Source organism: Aptenodytes forsteri, unplaced genomic scaffold, assembly GCF_000699145.1.
Source record: "Aptenodytes forsteri isolate BGI_AS27 unplaced genomic scaffold, ASM69914v1 Scaffold550, whole genome shotgun sequence".
Classification (NCBI taxonomy): Eukaryota; Metazoa; Chordata; class Aves; order Sphenisciformes; family Spheniscidae; genus Aptenodytes; species Aptenodytes forsteri.
In genome coordinates this window covers 189,906-212,049 of record NW_008795689.1, presented here as the reverse complement: position 1 = coordinate 212,049, position 22,144 = coordinate 189,906, and the positions used below count along the sequence as shown (strand labels likewise).

The window sequence follows — 22,144 nt, the reverse complement described above, 5'->3', positions numbered from 1 at the left end:
GAAAGACACAGCATAACTTTAGCTAAACATCAAACAGCAGCACAAGCAAGGTCAACAAAGAAGTTCATAGACTCACAGCATACCAGGTTGGAAGGGACCTCAAGGGTCATCTGGTCCAACCTGTCTTGGCAGAAGCATGGTATAGACAAGTTAAGAATATTCAGTAACCTGAGACATACTGGGCATTTCACGCTATACGACAATTTTACATAGAGACATGGCCATAACCACTCATTGCAGAGGTTCGTAACAAAAATATTAAGATTAGCAGAAATCTGATATGAATAGAAATGCGCATACACAAAAGCTTTGGAAGAAACAGCAGACCAAGGGGTAAAAGAACAGCATAGATTAATAAGGAAGAACACCATTTTCTGTTACTTCTCCTAGCAGTAACACTGAGGAATGTGTTGTATTATGTTATGACCACAAGGTCTATACTCTAACCAGACCACAGCACAGATGACTTATCAGCCCAAGACTCTGTACTTTAACAACACGAGGATAACAACAATTTTGCAGCGCATCACATATGCCATTCCTTCTCCTATTAGCCCACCAGGAAATCGGACGTGTATTTCAGACGAACATGGAAAGCAGACAATGAAAAGCAATTTTGCCTAAGATTTATGGAAAATTAAGCAAGAGTTTGAAGCAAAGGACCACACCATAACAACTGTTGCCTTCTAAGGCATATAAAAGATCTGTCCAAAGACTTGTTCATTACTGCCAACTGAGAGGGACCCAAGAGACGTAGTAAGGACTAGACAGCCAGCATCCTTTGTCCTCCCTGTCGCACAAAAGTGATGCTGGACAGACTACTTGGATACATGTGTTTTAGTGCTTGTGAGTATGTGGGTTTATAAAATCATCTTGCTTAAATATTTTGTATAATAACTTACATTTCCCTTTCTGCTAGATCTTGCACTGTTTTTTGTGGTTTGCTTGTGAAGGACAAAAGCCTGCAAGCAGATAGCCACAATGAGTAAAATACAGACTACATAACCCATGGCAAAAATTAAATCTCCTTTTTCACTCTGAAAAAGGATGGAAAATTATGCCCAAAGTATGTATTTAATGTAACGTTTCAAGAAGATTCCTTTCCACTTCACATATGAGATGAGGTTCTATTAACAAAGGTTTCAAAGTACATTCTCTCCCTGTTAGCATCCAGAATAACTAGGGCTTGGTATACATTTTTTAAGAAGTCCATTAAAAATGCATCATAAAACCATAAATTTAACATTTGTCCAAATAAAAAATAGGTTTTCCACTAGGGGAAGTGAGCAGAGGTCTAACACATGACTGCACCGTATTAGTTCTAACACAAGAAAAACTAAAGGAATAGTTTTCAGTTACAGGCCTATCGAGCACATTGAACAGGACTCTTACTTACCAATGCCCAATGCAAGACTAAGAAAATCCATCAGATACCCAGTTTGGAACACTAACAAAAAGGATGCCTTTATTATACTTTTTTTTATATTCATCCATATTCATATGATCTATTATTTCTATGAGCTGGCTCCTCAACAGCTTTAGAACGAAAAAGCAATACAGGAATTTGCATACCACTGCCAACTTCTGGAAAAGTCATCAGAAATTATAAAAATAACTGCACTGAAGAGCTTACAAATCTTGTATTTCATGTTTGGGATCTTATGATAGACTTCTTATAACTTCTAGAGAAATTCAGTTAATCGACTTCCAGGAGGCAAACTTGGCATTCCAAAGTGAAGAAGGAAAGAGTTCAAATCTAACTTAAATCCAGAAAACAAAATCAAAACTAGAGTGTCTATTCACTACATGACAGAAACAACAGTATTGTTCAACTTTTTTTTTTTTTTTTTTTTTTTTTGGGGGTAAATTCTCTATTAGTGGATAACAGCCAAACTATTTCTGTTGTTCCATATAACAGAAAGGGCTTTATAATTTGCCCTTTGTAGCAAAGGAGAAATCATGTACAAAGACGCTTGCGGCAAAAGGGATATGTCACCTGCTTTGTCTAAAAGTTCAGACAAGGGTCTGAGACCTTAGCACTCTCAGACACAAACGGAGAGCAGTGACTTTGAGAGAACAATGGATTTATAGAAATAATAAGAATTGCTACAAATTTCTTCCCTGTTTTCATTAGTTTGAACTGTCATTATGCTTTTGACTCAGGAAACGTCTATGCTTAATGCGGCAGTTATTCCTGTGCTGCACTTCTTACCTTTACATCATCACATACACTTCACATCCTACTTGGCCACAGGGAAGCGAGATGGTAGGAATAATGTTACCTGAATAAACCCCTGGTGTGTGCCGAAAGGCCAGTAAGGCAAAACTGTTAGGCCACACACATACCTTCAGTTGTTACGTAGCTCTCAGCAATCCCTATCACTAATTAGTTGGGTCTTCTTGATCTTGGCACAGTGCAGTACACTGTGTAAATGGTATACTTGTTTGCTACTGACTTGTTAGTCAAGGCGATTTTCTGCTTTCTCCATTTTTAGTATTTTCTCTCATCTACTTGTTCTCCCAAACTCTCCATTTCATTTAATTTCCTCAGAGACTGGTTGAGGTTGCAGGTCTGTGATGATATCCAGGCATGCCATGATGTATCAGACTGTATACCCAAACAAGAAGTGCAGGTTTCCAAGGGCATTTTTGTCTATTACAGAAGAATCCAGGTCCAGCATCCTAGAATCCCCTCCTGTTCTTTATTGCCATACAGCCACCTATTGGTAGCTCTCAAAAAATAAGAAGTCTCACTGCAGTCCTTTTAATCCACAATGTCTAAGACACTCTCCCTTGTGCTGCTCAAATTCTAATCCTTGGGCAGCCAGAACTACATCACAAATTTGGAAACATGGTATAAATCCAGGATGCTAAACACCTAACAAAAATAGGACTATTTGCTGCAGAACAAAAAAACCAAAAAAATCTGAGGCACAGTTGTTTGCGATTTGATTAATCAAAGCAGCAAGTAACATAAATGTAGCGAAAGGAACAATAAATGGGAATAAGGGGCTTACAGACACTATGTTAACAAAAAATAGAGGTAACAATAAAAATGCAAAGAAAAACAAATGAGTATATGTAAGTAAGTTTTAAAGCAAACCATTAGAGAAAGCATGTATAAGACATAGCTGCTCTCCTTCCATTGCTCTGCATCAGTGATACACTTTACAATCTCAGGGAGCCTGATTTATTAGCACTTGCTTGCCAGCCATATCCAGTTTGATGTCAAAGAAAAAGAAAAGGCAGTATAAACAGTATGACTTTGAAGAAAAAAAAAAATACCTCTTAGATATTCACATCTTTTAGATATTTCTATATACAACTTAAATTAGATCCTAGTCCCTACTTCTGAAATACCTAAGCACAGAGCGCCCTCTCATGTGTGCTTTGTTCATTATAATTTTTCACAATTCCTCAACTTCAGACTGTGAGTCACCATTATGATAATATTAAGAAAGAAATTAATCTCTGAGATGAGGCAACTCAATCCTTGTATGCTGAGAAAAAATGAGGAATAAATATCTCATTTTTAAGAATAACCAAACTGAAAAAAGAAACCACTGAAGAGCTGAAAGCTGATCAGAAAAGTCATCTGGCAACTAACTCCTCAGGGTTTGGGGAGGTGAGAAAAAGAGGTAACAACACATGCTAAGGTTTTAGTCTAAAACTACTGGGTACGAAATCCAGTATTGTGTAAGTAGATGAAGACAATCCTAATTTCTTAAAATGATATCCAGTGGCTACGTGCTTGACTCTCAATGAGCATGTAACAAGATACTTTTTCTTAACTAGCACCCTTGCAGATCAAGCTTCATTTCTGAAATTCAGAATTATTTTTCTCACAGCTGATCCCTGGGAAAAAAAAAAGAAAAAATCTGTATTTGTGCATTGGGTATTCAGATATATGAGGAATAAAAAGCACTATATCATTCCTACACAGTAGTATAACTAGTTCCAGTGGGAAGAAAACTGTGGAGTAAAAAACTATCGCCTTCCAGAAGAGGAATTTACATTACAGCATTTTGACTAAGTAGAAAAATTGCAGTTCAATTCCATAAAAGAAAATGGGTTTTAAGTTGTTTTCTTCCATATACAAATGGGTTTCAGAAAATGCAGAAAGGAATAATGAAACCCTACAGTAAATGCTTGGAAATTTTGTGTTGATTTGTTGCATGCTGAGACTCAAGTACCTCTGTAACGTTTTCAAATTCTAAGGCAGTAAGCTGATTTCTTAGAAAGGAGCAGTTTTTCCTGTATATTCATCTCAGAAAGACAACCATTACATGCAAAAAGATTTTTTTTTAGGATGGCATAACTGTCCGTGTCCCTCCCCCTGCCGCTCCCATGTTGTACTGCTGCTACTCTGTGATTTTAAGAATTTAGGGAAAGGAGCACCTATACAGCTTATCTGCACAACAGCTTTCCCCTAGCAATACCATAACCGTCACTTCTGGTGCAGAGAAGGTAATGGAATGCTTCTCCAGTGAACTTAAGTGTTAGGAAAAACGTTAACTCTGTAAAGCTGTCAAAATACTACACGATGCTCACTATTTAAACATCTAATTAGAAAAACACCTGACACAGAGAAAAGGATGATCCTGTGACCAGGACCTGGGTTAAACTTTATATTTCACAGGCTCTTTGCCTGACCTTTGAAAAATTGCTTAAAGTGTGTCCAGCTATCCTAGGTCCAGAACCAAGAGCAATATAGCCACGTCCATGTGATGTAATGCTCAAGGCCAGATATATTAGCTCAGGTTACAGCACTGCAGTCACGCAGCTGTGCTGCTTTCAGATCCATGCTAGTAAGACCATGTAACATGGATGCAACAACATGGCTTGGCACTAACACAAGTTATCACTAAACAACAGAACAAATTCTCTCTCTCTCTATTCCCAACTGGTAAAATGAGAACAGAACTACCCCACCCACTTTACAGACAGTAAGAATGTGTTATATGAAATGCAGGGGAAAAAATTATGTACACATCCTACTACAAAGGGTACACAAACTTGCCATTACATTCAACAGTATTATCAGAAAGCAGCACTAAGAAAGAGGAAGGGTGCAGAAAGTTGAGACAACTGCAGTCCCTTAATCACAATAAACAACACACTATTAATTTGGAGATCCACCCCAACATGGACCAAAAAGAAAGAAAGGGGGAAAAAAAAAGTAAGTAAAAGTGTCTTAATATAAGTAAACAGACAAAGATACAGAGCATTCTTCCACCACTAGATTAGTGATGCTCACTTTGGTACACGGTCCAGCTTGACTCTACCAGAAAAAAAAAAAAAAAATTACTCGAAGAAGAGAAAAGGGAAGGGGTGGGAAGAAGGCACTGAAAACAACAGCAACAAAAAACCCTAACAAGTAAATCTATATATAATGAGAATATAAGATAAAAATACGTCTGGAGTGCTGTGACCAGTTCTGGGCTCCCCAATACAAGAGAGAGAGGGACAGACTGGACCAAGTCAAGGAAAAGGTCGCAAAGATGATTAAGGGATTGGAGCATCAGTCACACAGGCAGAGGCTGAGACGCCTTCAGTTGTTTAACCTGGAGAAGGGAGGGTTTTGGTGGAGTGGGGTCTTACTAATGCATATGAACGCCTGATGGGGGACAATAAAAGAATGGAACCAGGCTTTTCTCAGTGGTATCCAGTGAATGGACAAGAGGCAATGGGCACAAATTGCAATACAAGAAATTCCATTTAAACGTAAGAAAAAACTTTTTGGTGAGGGTGGTCAAACACTGGAACAGATTGCCCAGAGAGGTCGTGGAGTCTCCATCCTTGGAGATACTCAAAACCTGACTAGACTATGTCCTGGACAACCTGCTCTAGCTGACCCTGCTTTCAGCAGTGGGGGCTGCACTACATGATCTCCAGAAGTCCCATCCAACTTCAACTAGGCTGTGATTCTGTGAGATGAAAAGATAGAAACAAATGCACGAATCTTAGGATAACGTAACACAGCAAGTTCTAGCAAAGCCAAAAAAATCCGTTAAACAGTTTTATGCCTGAAAAACTGGAATGCATCTTTCTGCAAATTAAAGACAGATTGTAAGCCGGAGGACAGGACTGGAAAGTTCCTTGCTCATCAAATTAAAAACAAGAGGCCTATTCATGAAAAAAGTTACGTGGTCAAGTCACATTCTTTGCTCAAAAGTTTTACGTGCAGCTGAGGGTGGGCACTCTACTTGCCATTCATTGAGAAACTTTTAGGTTGTTACGGGTTGCTACAGCACATGAGGGTACATTTATAAAGATATGCAAGCAGTCAGTAGAAGTACAAGAGGACGAGCAAATGTCCCTTTTCCTTTTAAAAGGACTGGTCACATGACTAACAGCTGGAGTCACTTAACAAAATACCAGTGCAAGCTATTTTGTTGAATTCCCCCACAGTTACATGACAACATCTAAAACCCTCCTGCATTTCAAATACCCAAAGGCCTTACAGCTCAAAATCCCCCCTTCTTTCTGTTCTTTCAGATTTCTTCTCCATCTACATATACAAAGCCACATTTTTAAATTAAGTGGAAGAGATAGACAAAGATCATAAGAGACATTTGCACTTGATGAAAACTGGTAGTAATTAATTCTAGTTACTTTTAGATTACATATGCACAGGGCATTCCTTTTGCATCAGCTAAATTCTCCAGACTGTTCACCTTTTCTCTAAGAGGTGTTGCAACTCAAAAACAGTTTGATATGAAAAAGTGTCCCTGTTTTAAGAAATAACATTTTTACCTGCTCTGCAGCTTAAACAGTTGCACATAATATCAGACCACTGTTGAACCCTGATCTTCAAATCTGTTAGCCATCTTGGCTCCCTCATTCAGTAACCTATTGTGCTCTTCAGGGAACACTGCTACTCAAACACCAGTACCTGGGAATTCAAATAGCATAGTGTTACTGAATTGTTCAGTCAGCATCCTTCTACTCACATAGAACAAAGAAATAAAATAAAGGTATCCCTCAGAGTGCTGAAAACATTCGTCTTTGTGGTTTTTGCTTCCATGTTAGACTTTGGTTGTGAATGTCCTATTAGCCAAATGCATTCAAGTCTGAAAGTCATTTCATCTCCTCTTAATGAACAGCTTCTCTGTCAGGAGATTAAGACCATAAATCAATGCCAAAAACCAGTTAATTATTCTCACCCAAATATTGCCTGCTCTTTCCCAAAGACCAAATCTTATAAAAGAGGTTACTTAGTTCTTAAATAAAATTCCACTAGGCATAATCCACATTTACATTCATACTTGTGGTTTATCACTCAAGACCAGAGATTTTTCTCCTCACAGTATCTGAGGGTGGGCTGGGAAGCATAGTCTCAATATTTTTGAGCTCAGACAGTACAAAATGTTTGCCAAACACCTCAGAGCAGTATAGAAGTTAACCATGCATAAGTAACAAGGCAAACACAGCCACTACAAGCTACATAAAGAAGCAAAATGGCACAGTTACTTATTAGAATTAAGGAAATCCAACACATTTCTTAATTTGGTCAAGGTTCGATTAAGTCCTGTTTCTTGCACAATGCTCAGAAAGAATTTGGGGGGTTTGTTTTGCTTTGGTTTGTTTGTTTGTTTTGTATGCTTTGCTTGTTTTTTTAAAATCACTAGACCTCTTGTCAAGGGCCTGGTCAAACTGTTTCCACTTGTGAAGGGGACTGTTTTCCCATGCAATCAAAACTATTATCTAGTTACTGCTAAACAATTTACCTTGCTATGAAAGTATTTGAATGTGATAGAGTTTGCTCAGATCACATTTAACTTTCCTTTTGTATGTAAAAAGATTTTATATTAACCAGAGGAGACTGCTTAGCATCTGTATCACCTGCTTTTCACTATGCAATCTCTCAGGTAAACTTAAAATAAATTAAACATCACCTGTTTAACAGAAATTCTGATTTTACAAGCTCCATAATGAGGGATTTCTAATTAACTTGTACATAGACTACACTTAAAACCCTACAAAATAAATGTCTGTATACCATTTATAGCTGTCTGACAACCTACTTCCATTACAGTACTGAAATACTAAAACAACCTCCAATTCAAAGAATAGGAATTAAAAAACCCACCTTGTTTTAGAATAGAGCTTGATCAATTTATGAAAGGAACTGTATGACAATTGTCTAAATGGGACTGGATTAAATTATTTGATGTGCTGCTTTTCAGTCCCATACCACCTTTGTTACTCAGTATTCAGAAACCAAGCTCCAAAACCAGTTCTTCAGTTATGACAGCTACCTATTTGGTGGCTTCTCTTTCTTTGGGCTAAACAGAATAATCCCTGTTTCTAAAGAAAATAAAACCCACAAACTTAAAAGCTCAGCATCCTTCATATGTCAAAACAGAATCATTACTGAAGATGTTCCCTCAATCTCCTTTTCTGTACCAGGACCCAGTGGACCAAATCAGCCTACTCATCTCTCACAAACAGTGACTTGTTGATAATCCAGAACTAATGTGCCCTCTACCAGTAGAGTCCTTCATCTGTTCAAGTGCACAGACACATTTCAAGAGAGTTTTTAAAACTTGGCAGGATTTTACTAGCAACTAACATGAGAATGTCTCTTGATATCAAACAGCAGAAAGTGTTCTATCACTGGGATTTTCCTTCTGATTCAAGGAGAGACAGCAGGCTGAAAAGAAAATTCCAATCAAAAGAGCAGTGAAAGTACAGTTTCCAAAAGATTATCAGGTATCTTTTTTAATTCTTCTGTATAAGTTCACAAATTATCCTTTTATAACTGTACTGATGACCCAAAACAGTAAACAAGATCCATGTTCTTGCTGGATTTAGGTTATAATTTCTATCAGGTAACAGTTTTATAACCTGCCTCAATTTACTTTTTGTATCAGGTCTAGCCTTAATTCTTTCCCTCTTTCTTTACCTCTTTATTCCAAGTAGTTCAAAGTGCTGATTTGGAAAACTGAAATCAATAAAGACTTCAGGGTGACAAAGTCATCAATCCCAAAGTTGTAATAGCATCAGCTGGAACAGGAGAAAAATAAATTCAGAGAATATTGCATGTTTGAAGACTGAATACTCAAAAAAACCCCTAAAAAAGCCTAAAGACACATTGCAAGATGATGAGAACTATAGTGATGGGTGGAAACACCTCTGACATCACATACCTAAGAACTGCCATGAAATACAAATAGGAGTTTCTACATCATATACATTTCACAGCTAACCGCACATGGCTGGACACAGCTCTTCAATATTTACCTATGAATCACTTTGCATAATACTACTTCTCAAAGGTTCTTATGAAGTAGCTAGCATTCCTCAAATAAAATAAGTCTAACAATCGGATTTAGTCAGAATTATTTCTTATTAAACACATGAAGTTGCTTAAAGGCTTTGAGCCTCCCCTGTAAGAAAGGTTACAAAAAGGAGCTTTCATGCAAGCTCCAGTGAACAGCACACATTTGGTGGTAGAGCTCATGCTCCGATTTATGCTAGTAGGAAAGTGATGAAAGGCAGTATAGCAACAGAAATAAGCCTAATACTTGGAAAAAAAACCCATGTATCCACTGACACTAGCAGAGCTAGCTGAAGATCTGGAGCAAGAAAAGGAACAGCATGCGAAGTAGTGTTTTGACTTCTGGCAAGCTGTCTGCCCAATATTGCTACTAACTACTCTGCAGAAACTTGACCAGAGAGTCTTCATACCTCCTGGTGAAAGCTATAAAGAAAAAACACATCAATAAGCCATATCAGATATCTCTAGTCCCTCGAGCCTCATGGAGAGGAGAGAGCCTGCAAAGCTGGGGCAACATCCTAATATCAAAAACCAAATATGCTGTGCTGGCCTGTGCCAACAGGAAGCAGCAGTGATAAACCTGTGTGTGTCATAAAAAAATGCACAGGATAGGCAACAGCTGTTACATAAAATTATAAGTGGCCACCTGTAGCATCTTGAAGCCAAAACAAGGCTTAAAGTTATTTCTGTGAATTAGTCGAAGTGATTTCTCCCCAGAAATAAGACAAACAAGAAAATAAGTTATCATAATAAGCTCAATTATTAATGATTCAAGTTTTTCAGCACTAAAAACTTTGCACATTAACATGGTAAGGATAGAATAAGTATCTTAAATTACTTTCTTGCCCTGTGTAAAGTATTGGAAACCTAAAACTTTTCTGTGCTTCTGAAGAACTTTAAGTCACAGCGGCAAATAAATTGGTAGCAGAAGTTAGGAACGTAATCTTTCCCCAGTATTACATGCAATGGTATCATTAAAACCTCCTTCTGTTCTCCACAATTAGGTATAAAAACGCATTCAAATTTATTATTCTGCCACACGTTCGTAATTTTTTTCCAGTAGCCTGACACTGGAATGATGCAAATGATCAGACGTTTATTTTAAATAAAGCCAGCTTTTTTTCCTGTTAGGCACTTTGAAAACCAAAAGAAAAAAAACTCTCACCACTATGTTGTATTACCTCCTGTGCTGGCACCTGGACACAGGTTATCTTAATCAAGTCCCCACATATGCCTCCAAGACTGCTACTTTCCTATTATAGAAAGGTTTTTGAACATCTCTTTTCCCAGCTAGTCAAAAGCAGAAAACACTTCTGCAGTTAGAAAACTCCACAATACTTAGACAATGCTACGATAGCATTTACTATTAAACTCTGTGCATGCCATAGTTTTGTTGCTGTTGATGTTTTTGTTTTAAAGTTATTTTACAGAATTATTCTTTTGGGATGAGTATCTTCTAGACTGTGTACATCTGGGAGCTTGCAAAGTGCATACTAGACAAAAAAGTTTGCTTGGTTTATTCGGTAAGTTTGGCTTAATGTCGCCAACAAAAAAAAGCAAGCAGAAAGTTAAACATGACAAATTCTAAAGACAAAACCATCCCTGACAATTTCTGTGTGACTCAGACTGTGGAAATCAAGCACTGTCCAAGTAGAGGGTCAGGAAATCCCTGTATTGATTGCTACAGCAGCAGTCACAGTATTTAAACTTGCAGCAAATTCCTGAGCAATTATACTTAAGTATATCTCAGATGCGGTCTCAAAACACAGAGCGAAACTCCCGATCGCACAGATGGGTGCAGTGCAGCCGCCCACAACCAGAGCCGCAGGGCCGGGCAGCCAGAGCGGGCACCCCAGGACGCGAGGCTGCTGAGCGCCGAATGGGCAGACACCCCAGCCGGTGAGGTGAGCGCCGACCAGTCCTTGGGCTCCAGAGGTACTCGGTCTCAGCTTCCTTCTGCACGTTTGGCTGATGTAATAACAAACCATCTAGCCGCTCGTCAAGACGACCAAATTCAGATTTCAGTGCAAAAGAATAAAAGACAAGTTTTAACACAAAAAAAAAAAAAAGTACAACACCCAAAGCCTGAGGAAATGTCTATGTAATTCGGACCAAGAGCATCTCAGCCATCACATCTTAATATAACAAATGAAGTGTTTGCTCCTCACCTTACAAATATTTAACGTTTTCATCCTAGCACAGACTGAAACACACAATTAGGAACTCAAGTCACAGGTAAGACCAGTGCTCCACCCAGGCTAGTCCCTGCCAATAGCTGTCTGCAATGGATGCTTCTGAGGATGACACAGGAAAGAGAAATTTGAAGATACAAGTTAGCCTTCTCCCTCCTCCAAAATTTTGCACTAATGAGTTACTCGTCCCCAAAAATGAGAACTTATTTCTCATCCATCTACTCCATCCTGAACTTTTTTGTAATTCCAATACTCTCATTACCTGGAAGTTTCCAGTCCTTCTGAAGTATGGCTACACTAATGGTTTCAATAATATACTGTGATAATCAACTCCCACGGATGAAGAATAGATTATTTGAAAATAATATTTCTTTGCATCCATTTTAAATATGTCACCTTTCAATTTGTTCAGACACCTCTTTATTATTGTACTTTAAGAACGAGCTGTTTTTAGGTATCTTGCTACAACATCCTGGACAACCTGCTCTAGCCGACCCTGCCTTGAGCAGGGGGTGCTGGACTAGCTGATGTCCAGAGGCCCCTTCCAGCCTCAGCAATGCTGGGATTCTGTAATACTAGAAAATTTTGTCCTCTAAGACATTGTCATTCCCCATCCCCCAAAGAAACTCTGAACTCAGAAAATGCTTCATAAAATCTCAGAGAATGTGAAGATTGGAACCAGCCTCCCACAGGGGTTATTAGAAACAGCAGCTAGGGAAAGGAAGATTCGGGGGGGGGGGGTTAATGAAATATTCCTTTTTTCTTTTTTTTTTTTTTTAATATGAAGACATAAACATCAAAATGTTGCTCTACCAAACAAAAAGTATAGTATTTAATGTATCTATTTTATATTATAAAGATTCAAGTAAAAATATCTGAGAAGTACAGCAGAACATACTGCACAGGACTGCATCTTTCATTTAAACAGAGACCACAGATATGATAAACACTATTTTATGTAGCTGGGTCTAGCAGAGCAAAAACAATGAATGCAGGACACAGGTCAACTATGTACACTTTGAAGTACTTTGTATACTTGGACTGACAGAGTCAAGCCCAGTCAATAAAATATAACAAATATACCCAAGCAACTGTTGGATCTGAAGAATTTTTTGACAGGTGCAGACCCAGACATTGGGAGTGTAACTGAATTGAAGAAGAGGATTTCCAAAACTTTATGTCCATTCGAAGGCCAGAACACAGATCTTTGATGATAATGGGTCTTTTTACCATGCAGAATATTGCCACTTTGAATATCAGAAAAAAATTTTGTCATTCAAGCTTTTCTTTGAATATTTTGGAAAAAAATATTTTAAGTATTACCTTCGCATGTGCCCCATGTTTCTTCAGCATTTACAGAAGATTCAAAACAGCACTGGTCTAAACAGCATGATACTTTCAAAGAGGCATGCTGGATCACTCAGGCCATGCTTCATATATTTTCAGAGGTGCAGTCAGGCTGCTATGTTTCTGACAATTTCACTACCACAAAAGGTTATCGAAGGCCAAGATCTGCATGCCGTATATAGCCAAGGCCTCCCACCGACTTCAGTTTAGTTTGACAACAAATATGAAAACTGCAGGTGAATGTTCCGACACCAGTTGCATAAAAGCCAAACGGGAGATATCTCCAAAACATTAGCTAATTCTGTAACAATCAATCGGCCAATAAGTGACTGTCTGACACAAAGGAGCTTGTGATTTTTGGGGGAAAACAAAAGAGCAAAGAGAGAAAGAGAGAGATTCAACCAGTGTAGGCACGCGTGTGTGCATGTCAGCAATTTCAGGAGCAAGATAGTGAGAACAGCAGCATGAGAACAAGGGAAAATACTGCCCCAGAGGCTCTGGAAAACTGCCACCACAGAACGGGGCTATCAGTGATAAAAATATTTTATCAGTGATAAAAACATTGATGGCAATTAAAGATTTGTAGTTAGATTGTGAAATTAATGTTTTCGTGATCTTTGAAAGGAAATCCCCCCAGCTAAATCTAGGGCTACCCAGATCAAGAAAGGCTACGCAGGTTCAAGAGAGCAAAATACTTCCATTTATAGTTGCATTACACTTGGAACAATTTGGCAAGTAAGCATAAACAGTTTTAAATAAGTGTCTTGCAGAATCTAAATAAAATCATCCCAAAAATACAAAAATGTATCGTGTTGTACTTTTCAACATGCTTGTTTGTCTATAGCATCCATTAGTAACAAGTAGTCAAAATCCAACAAAAAAGTCTGGTTAGGCACAGGGCAAACGATAAGCATGCCGCAAGTCTTAAGAGACTCTCCAAAGCTAACCCTACAACTTGTAGTGGAATGGTTTTATTTGGGATTAGTGAAAAAAACATACGGAAGTATTTGTGTTTTCTTACTAGCAATAGGCCTTTCATACCTTTGTGTTAGCTATCATAGCACTGAGACCAGCTCTCTATCTATAATTGAGGCCCGAATTAGTATACATCTGCAACTGTTAGTGAAATCTACATTTTAGCACAGAATTAGGCCCAAATTTAAACCATTTAATCCCCAGCATATTTTTTCTACAATGTGAGGATTAAAAAACCCATATCTCAAAATCAGCCAGAACTAAGAAGACACTGTTTAGGTGTCAGAGTCACAGAATATATATCCCTCCATTTTCATTTACCATGCCTAGGATGCTCAGGCTGCACAGCTGTGAAGAGAAACTGAATAGAAATTTTCTAGAGCCTGATCAACAGCAAAACAAAGAAAACTGTCTGGGGGGAAATCAAAGAACAAAATGAGCCTGATCCAATTTGCCTGTAGGGTATTCGCAAAACGCAATTTAATTCCTGAAATATTCAGTTATCTTTGCATTTCTCAGTGATATGTACACAAAATATTTTTAAAATAGAAGGACTTACAAGCCAACCCTCTCAGACAAACACTACAAACAGTTTTACCTGCTGTTGTAATAAACACGCTAGTCACACAACACCCACAGTAAGTTATTCTGATCTGTAACAAATCAGAACATTTCTTACTTCAATCGCTTTCCCATTGTTCACTTTTGGTTTACAGTTGCAGTAGATAAGCAGATATATTTGTATAAATATACTTGCTTATTACTCAACACTAATTAATGCTTTAAAGACAGATCTTGGGGTGGGGAGGGGATCCACGGTAAGAGGATGACTTTCAGCAACAGATTTTCATAATCTAACCTTTTTTTTTTTTTTTTTTTATTTAAATTCACAAGAGGATAACTGCAGCGGGAGCACACACCTCTAAGAGGAGCTCATTTAAGGATACAGTATACACTAGTGTGCCCCAGTGCAGAAAGAAGGGAAACAAAGCTATGTTACTTTAAAGGAACATTGCTCAGATTTTGCAGTATTCAAAAGAAGTAAAAAAAAAAAAAAAAAGAAGAAAAAAAGTATCTTGGGAGAACTGGGCTGGAGGGGGGAGGATGGGGGAATCGGAACTTAAATTAACTCAAGACCCTAACTGGAAATATAAGCTGTATGAAAATTAATGTAAGATGTATGAAAATATAAGCTGTATGAAAATTCAAAGTGATAGACAATTGTGTTTGAAAGCAAGAACAACCACTTTCTCACTTTCTACACTGTCTCATTTCATAGCTTTATTTCACAATATTTTTTGGTTTGTTTTTGTTTGCCATTCTCTGAAGAAAGGATCAGCTTAATGCATTGGCCTGGTTAGAGAGTGAAAATACATTTATTTCAAACACATGTAAGATTTTTATATTCTCCATTAGCACTGTAACTGCTGATGATAAAAAAAAAAAGAATGTAAGAATTAACAAATTGCATACCCAAAATAGAGGAAGAAAAGAAACAGACGTTTACATTTAGTAGCTTAAATCTCAGAAAACTTGGATTCAAATTAATTTTTCAACTTCCTAAGTAAAAGGAAACTGGGTTCTGTATTTAAAACTCAGGCCTTTCAAACAAAATACCAGCTATACCTGTTAAGCTCCCTCTTCTGGCTAATTAATAAAATTGCTTAGATTTTGTATGCATAAGTTTCAATTTTCACAGTTATGTTCCATCAATAAAGTTCAAGTAATTACTTAAAAAAAAAAATCTATAAAGCAGCTTTGATATTGAAATATGCAACATAAGTGTTCAACTTTAGACAGTGCCCTCCTGTTGCCTCACACTGACAAGTTGCACACACACAAAAAATATAATCCATGTACTATGTAGGGATAGCACTGCAAACTGAGCTTGACTAACAACCAAACATCTAGACCTGCAGTAAGTTTATAAACACCACTGCATATTTTCTGATACCAGATATCCAATCCAACCTGAAATTTGTGTTCAAAACATATCAGACTAGTTAATTAGTCCCCAAAGTACACCTTTCCTTGTTCTAGCTAAAATTAGAACTGATTGTGTAATAAAAATACAAATACACGTTTTAGAAAACGTAAATGTTGAAAATGAGGAAAACATACCACACAAACTTAAGCTGCCCATGTTCCAGGATTTCCCATCTCTGCTGTGATTTCCAAACCGTTTCTGTTGGATAAGCACTGCTCCCAATAATCAGAAACAGTTGAGGAGCACACTAATGCTACCTAGCATTCCCGTTGTTACCACCCAAACAGAGGACTGGCATTTCACAAAGTAATCGGGGCGGGGGGGGGTGTGTAACCACCCTATTTATCTGTCAGTAAAATGGGAACAGGGACAAAAAAAAATATCCAGGATAGCGTCTAACTTCGCCTCTGACTCATCCGACCAAAAGTTGTTTTCCAGTTCAGTCAGAAAACTCATTTATATTTGTGTCCTTCAACTAAATAAAAAAAGAAACAAAGACTTCTCTGTGCTTTTTCCATAAAGGAAGGAGAGTAACCCAAGAGCTCCAGCTACTGCAAGCACCAAAATCCCTCTGCTGCACTGCTGTTTTCCGTCACCATTCCATGGAAATGCCAAAAAAATTTGTAAAATACAGTTCAGTCTAGAGAGATGCAGAATTCATCATCCCCTACAAGTAGACAAATAGCCATCTCATTGTGGTAAAATAATTACAAGTAATTAGCGTTTATCATATGCACTGACTTAGGTTAATCACACCAGGACAGTTGCTATAGCTGGTATGTTGAAAGCAGAAAGAATTTCACTCTATCTCTGTTAACAGCTCCAGAAATTAGTAGAGCTTAGCTAAATAGGTGTGGCTTTCAAAGTTAATAGGCTTGCACTTTCAACTGGACATTCAAATGAGCCTTCTAGATACTGATCCCTTTCTTTGCCCTTGCTGATATTTTATGGAAACAGAATTAACATGAATTATTTTTAAACAGGAAAAATATCACCAACAGACTTCAGTATTTCAGTTCCATTCATCCTAGTTAATATTTTAATTGAAATTGTCAATTTAGTTACACTGTTAAATAATTGCAAATGTGGAGATAGAATTTATTCTAGCAGTAAACTCTGTTCTGTCACCGATAGGAATTTTAAGCTGTTCACCTAGCTTTTTATCACTGAAGTGGTTCTCATTGGCATAGCTGTACAATGATGTTGTCCTCTTACAAAAACATGCTGCTGAAAAGTATCATGGCATTTTCAGGAATAAAAGGTAAACTTTCTAATAACATTCAGGATAAAAACTATACCAAAAAATCCTAAAAATAAGACTAAATTCCAATTCTATCTTAAGACAGATACTTTCACTAACTTTGGTTCCCCGTATGCCCTTGCTCGTCATAGATATATGAACGAAAGGAAATATTATTTAGGTGTCTAAGAGAAAAAAGCTGATTTATTAAATAAATTATTTGGAGAATCAGGGAAACTGGGAAAAAATGGACACTCACCAAGAACAAGAAAGGGCACACGAAGAGAAATTAACAAATCCACAATAGAGGAAAGGACGGAGAGGGCTGAAGGCTTGAAAAGGAACATTTAACAGAGAACTCCTCCTGGGACAAGACTTGCACAGCCAGATTTAGCAACTAAAGCAACTAGTCCTCACTAAACTAACACAAAATCATGAGATGGAATGAAGATGTAGTGGCAGCTACTGGCCTCAGTTTGTAGATACAGATGTCTTAAGCCAACAGTCACCCTCACTGAGGAGCAGCCAAATTAATGACAAACAGAACTTGGCAAAATTTTTCATTTTCTTCTAAAACCTAAGTCATTGCAGATGATTTCTGTGGAAACAACAATTCAAAGCAAAAGGGAAGTACTACGTAGAAGAGTGTGAAAATCACAATTCCAGATGGAAACAACACACAGAGGATAACAAAAAAAAAATTCATTCAGCTATGGGTTTTCATTATCTCAATTACTGTAGTAGCATGATGGCTCCTTTTTAAAAGCCAAGATGCATCCCCTGCCAAGCCATTTTTATGAGACTTCTATCATAACTGTATACAAGAAGGCAGACAGTGCAGTCAAACTCTGACCTCTACAAATCATTTCCTGTTCAAAACTTTATTGACCTTCAATCCAGCTAATGAAAGGCCTTGAAGGGAAATTCATTTCATATTTATGCCATTACTGTACCTTTGGCCCAAGTGACATCAAAAATCTGTTTCTACATACAAAAGCTTAAAAGAACCATGACAATAAAAGATCAGATCTTATTGCAGATCAGACTTGAAATACACCTACTGTCACAGAGGACATGACTGAGACACAGCCTCTACAGTAAAATGATGCAGGATGATCTGATGATTCACATTAAATCTCATTACGGTCTCTGAAAGTTAGACTAGCTGCTTCTCTCATGTACGTGATTATATAACCCTTGCAAAACTCATTAGCCTTAAACCCAACAATTCTAAATACTTGTATTCATATGATTTATTCCTCAACTCTGCTAAGAGCTTGGCTTCAAAGCAGTGAACTGGGGTCTCCAAGACAGAAGGCAACTCGCTGGTGCTGCAGTGTGGGAATGCTCGCATTCCAACGGTCAGGTGGCGAGAGGCAAGTCCATTGCACAGCTCTGTCATGAGGCCCCAGTTTCAAGTTCTGCTGGCAGTGGACCTGTGGGAGATTTATTGGCCGATGGCCGTGGAAAAGGCTAAACAGATACAATCAGCCAGCTCTGGGCTGGCACAGAAGGGAGAAGGAATCAATACACAAGTCATCTAACAAACGGCCTCAGGACCAGCATGGATCATGAACCAAGCCTATACTATTTTACAGCACAAGTTTATAATAACAGCAGTTATTATAAATAATGTTTTTCACTTCAGGTCAAATAGATGCCAGAAAGACATGCTTTAACATTTGGAATTTTTTAGAAAATGTCCAGAGAAGCATGTTTTTCTTGAATATCAATCATAGACATACAGTAGTTCTGCTGCAATACAGCAGCTTTGATTCATCTACATATTCTCTTATTAGGGTGCCATTCAAGAACATATAAATAGGAATGTTCTAAAGGAGCTCAATTTTGGCTTTGTTTCTCATGTCAATTAGAATTGTGTTTTTATAAAAGCATAATGCCCACTGATGTACCACATATAGCTGAAGAAAAACAAAACCTCTTTTTTTATTGGTACTCACTTATTTTAAAAAAGTATATATGGTAGGCACACATCTAGAATAACAAAAAAACACTGAGTCATTAAAATTAAAAACCAGAAGATAGGGTTCCAAATGGGATTCTGGTGGTTTGGGAGACTTTGGGAGAAAAGAGGAGAGTGTGTGAAGCACTGGAAGAAAATCTGACAAACTAAAGATACCACTGTGAAAAGATAAAAGGAAAGATACAAACAGGGACTGAGGATAAGCTTTATACAGGACAGAAAGCCTGTAAAAGCTACTTTGACTCTTCTATTTCTAACTGATAGTAACTTTCTAAGTATATAAACATTTTGTATCACGGAGCAAGATATCCTTTACACATTGATCCAATAAAGCAAGAACAGATGCTATGTCATCATAACAACATCATTTAGGTCTTCCGCTACTTTTTCCACCAATAAGACTCAAAATGTTCCATAAAAATGACTCCTCACTGTTTTGTAAAAAAAGAATAAACAAAGAAATAAAGTTTGCTCAAGGTCAGGTGGACATTTAATAGCACAACTAGAATCAAAACAGAGTTATTTCATGTTTTTAACTCAATAATATAGTCTACCTGAAAAAAGTCTCATTTTTTCATTACTAAAAATGTTTTGGTTTTTTTTTTTAAACTATTCCACCTTAGTACTGCATCAATACATAGTCTATTATTTCTGTATTTAACAGACTGTTAAATGCCTTCATTTAACACAGCTAGCCTTTTAGCTAGTAAATCTTCTATTCCATCTTATTTTCTATTTTGATCCACAAATCTATTCCAATGATTCATTTCAAAGGTCTTGTTATACTTCTATCTGTGACTGGCATTTTGAAAGTATTCTTTTATGAAGCCTTTTCATAACTTTTCATCTAAGTGAGTTCTATAGTAAATCACTACCAGACCTCTTAGAAACAGGATACAAAACTAAGCAAAAGCACCCTTGCTTTTATACTCTTAAACTCCCTGCATTCAGACAACTGACCTGGAAATCTAGAGTTTAATGACAGTAATGCAATTTTCTTTTTTTAAACACAGGCCTTCATACAAATCTATGCAAAATCTTTTATGACATTCAGTAATACAAGGCAGAAGTTAATGACTAAAAAAAAAAAAAAAAAGAAAAAACAAACAAAAACTTACAAGCTTATAAATCATCTCCCTGCCAAAGCAGGAGTTTCTTTCTAATGTGGACTGATAAAAACCGTAAATTGCAGACAGGCTTAGTAAAAATAACAGGGAGAACGCATTAAAGCTCTTTAAGAAAGATTAAACAGCAGTATAAAAGTGCAAAGAAAGTACAAAACTTCAGTATGAAAATAAAATGTGAAAGAAAAACACAAATTAAAGTGCTGCAATTCAAGATGGTAACTCCAAAAAATAGGATCAACAGAAGGGAAGAATCTTCCTTGGCCCACGGCCTTCCTCTTGTGATTATGAGTGGGCAGAGCTTTAGAAAACACTTCCAATAACATTTTTCGAAAGCAGTTTTCTGGTCTCACTAAAGAGAGAAACTTAGAGGGAGAAAGTTTGTGTAAAATTGCAGTTTCTTGACTCCAGAAATTCCAGAGTTAAGATACCAAATTTTGACCGGGGGTGGGAGGGGGAGAAGTCAGGCTCTTTTCCTTCAGAAAGGATCAAATTAAAATACCTGCAGGATGCTCTCTCTCCCGATGAGAGAATGAGAGAATTACCAAAGGAAGACATGCCTAGCAGCCCAGTAGACAAGCTGTCACAGCTTGCACATGATTGAAGGCTGAGACAAAAGTGACATTGTGCACACAGATTGTACTGATGAAAAGATACCACCAGTCTTTTGCCTTCAAACATACTCAGATGTTGCAATCTCTGTCATCCCTTCTGAGGTGGAATGAGCAGACACATGCCTCAGTTAGCAAGATGTCATCTCAGGAGCTACAGAAACAGCAGAAGTTTTCACAGCACTGAATCCTCAAACCATATACAAGTATCTAGGAAAAACAACCTGTGTTCTGAGTGGAAAGAACACTATTTTAGCTATATATATATTTTTATACAACAGCTTCCACTTCCCATACGGAAATATACCACGCAGGCATGAAAAAACAGTGCATCTACTTACTGCACCAGAGCAAATGAAATGATGGGGCGTTTGGAAATGTAATTGCTAAGCAGTTGGCCACTAGACTAATACTCATGTTTTTAGTTAACAGACTACTAAACATCCAGACAAGATACAGGCAATGACCGATGAGAAAAGGGAGCACCGGTAATGTTGATTTGAAGGTATACAACACAATCTCAGCACATGGAGCTGATAATGAGCAGAGTTTGGATTTGTGCTTAAGAGTATGGGTAAAGTAATTAACAAAGTCTTAAAGAAGCATATGATAAGGCTTTTCTAGAAGCTAACAAACAACTGAAAAACAGAATACAAGACTTACAGTGATCTGCTTTGAAATAAAAGGAAACTTAACTTCAATAGTTTGGAGTCCAGCTGATGGAGAGCATTATGCTTGCTCCTGCCATAATTTCTGAGGAGAGGAACCTGGGTGATGAATCCGCTCTTAAATTGCATCTTTAGCTAAAGCGGCTAGTAAGACTGTGTGAGGGATTGACAGGAGAAATGGAGTCTGGAGCAGATCTTATTAAAATTGATTAGCATGTAAAGGGCTGGCCCTGAACTAGCCAAGGGTGAGTCAGTTACTGAAGCAATCGATTGCAGCTAGTGGGAAGCAACCCCAGAAGGAACAGGCAACCAACACCATTTAGTCTTTACAAAATGTTTCCTTGCATATTCAGATCTTACTAAGAATGCTAAGATACACATTTCTTAAAATGTTTATCCAAAATATACTACACATAAACACTCTTTGAACACTATTTTGAAAGGCCTTATTGCTCCATTATTAATAAGAATCTTCATGCTACCTCTCAAGAAGTTTTGCAACAAAATGTTCCTGGATGCTATTGAATGCTGACTACATTTAACATTAAGAGAGATGTCTGGTCTTCACAACCCAGAAACCATGCTGGTTTAAAATAGTAAAATAGTATCATACCCCCATTGGGGAAAAGTATGTTTACACAGAAAACAGTTTAATACCCAACAGGAAATTCAAATCAAACAAGTTTTAAACACAAAAGATATTATTATCTGGAGCTTTTAGCAAAACCAGACT

General features: G+C 37.5%; 1 protein-coding gene across 1 annotated transcript in view; it reads right to left on the bottom strand.

Moving 5' to 3' along the window:
* Positions 1-22,144, bottom strand: part of TTC28 (tetratricopeptide repeat domain 28) — a 198,292-nt gene that overhangs the window by 162,218 nt on the left and 13,930 nt on the right. The gene's annotated exons all lie outside the window — the stretch shown is intronic.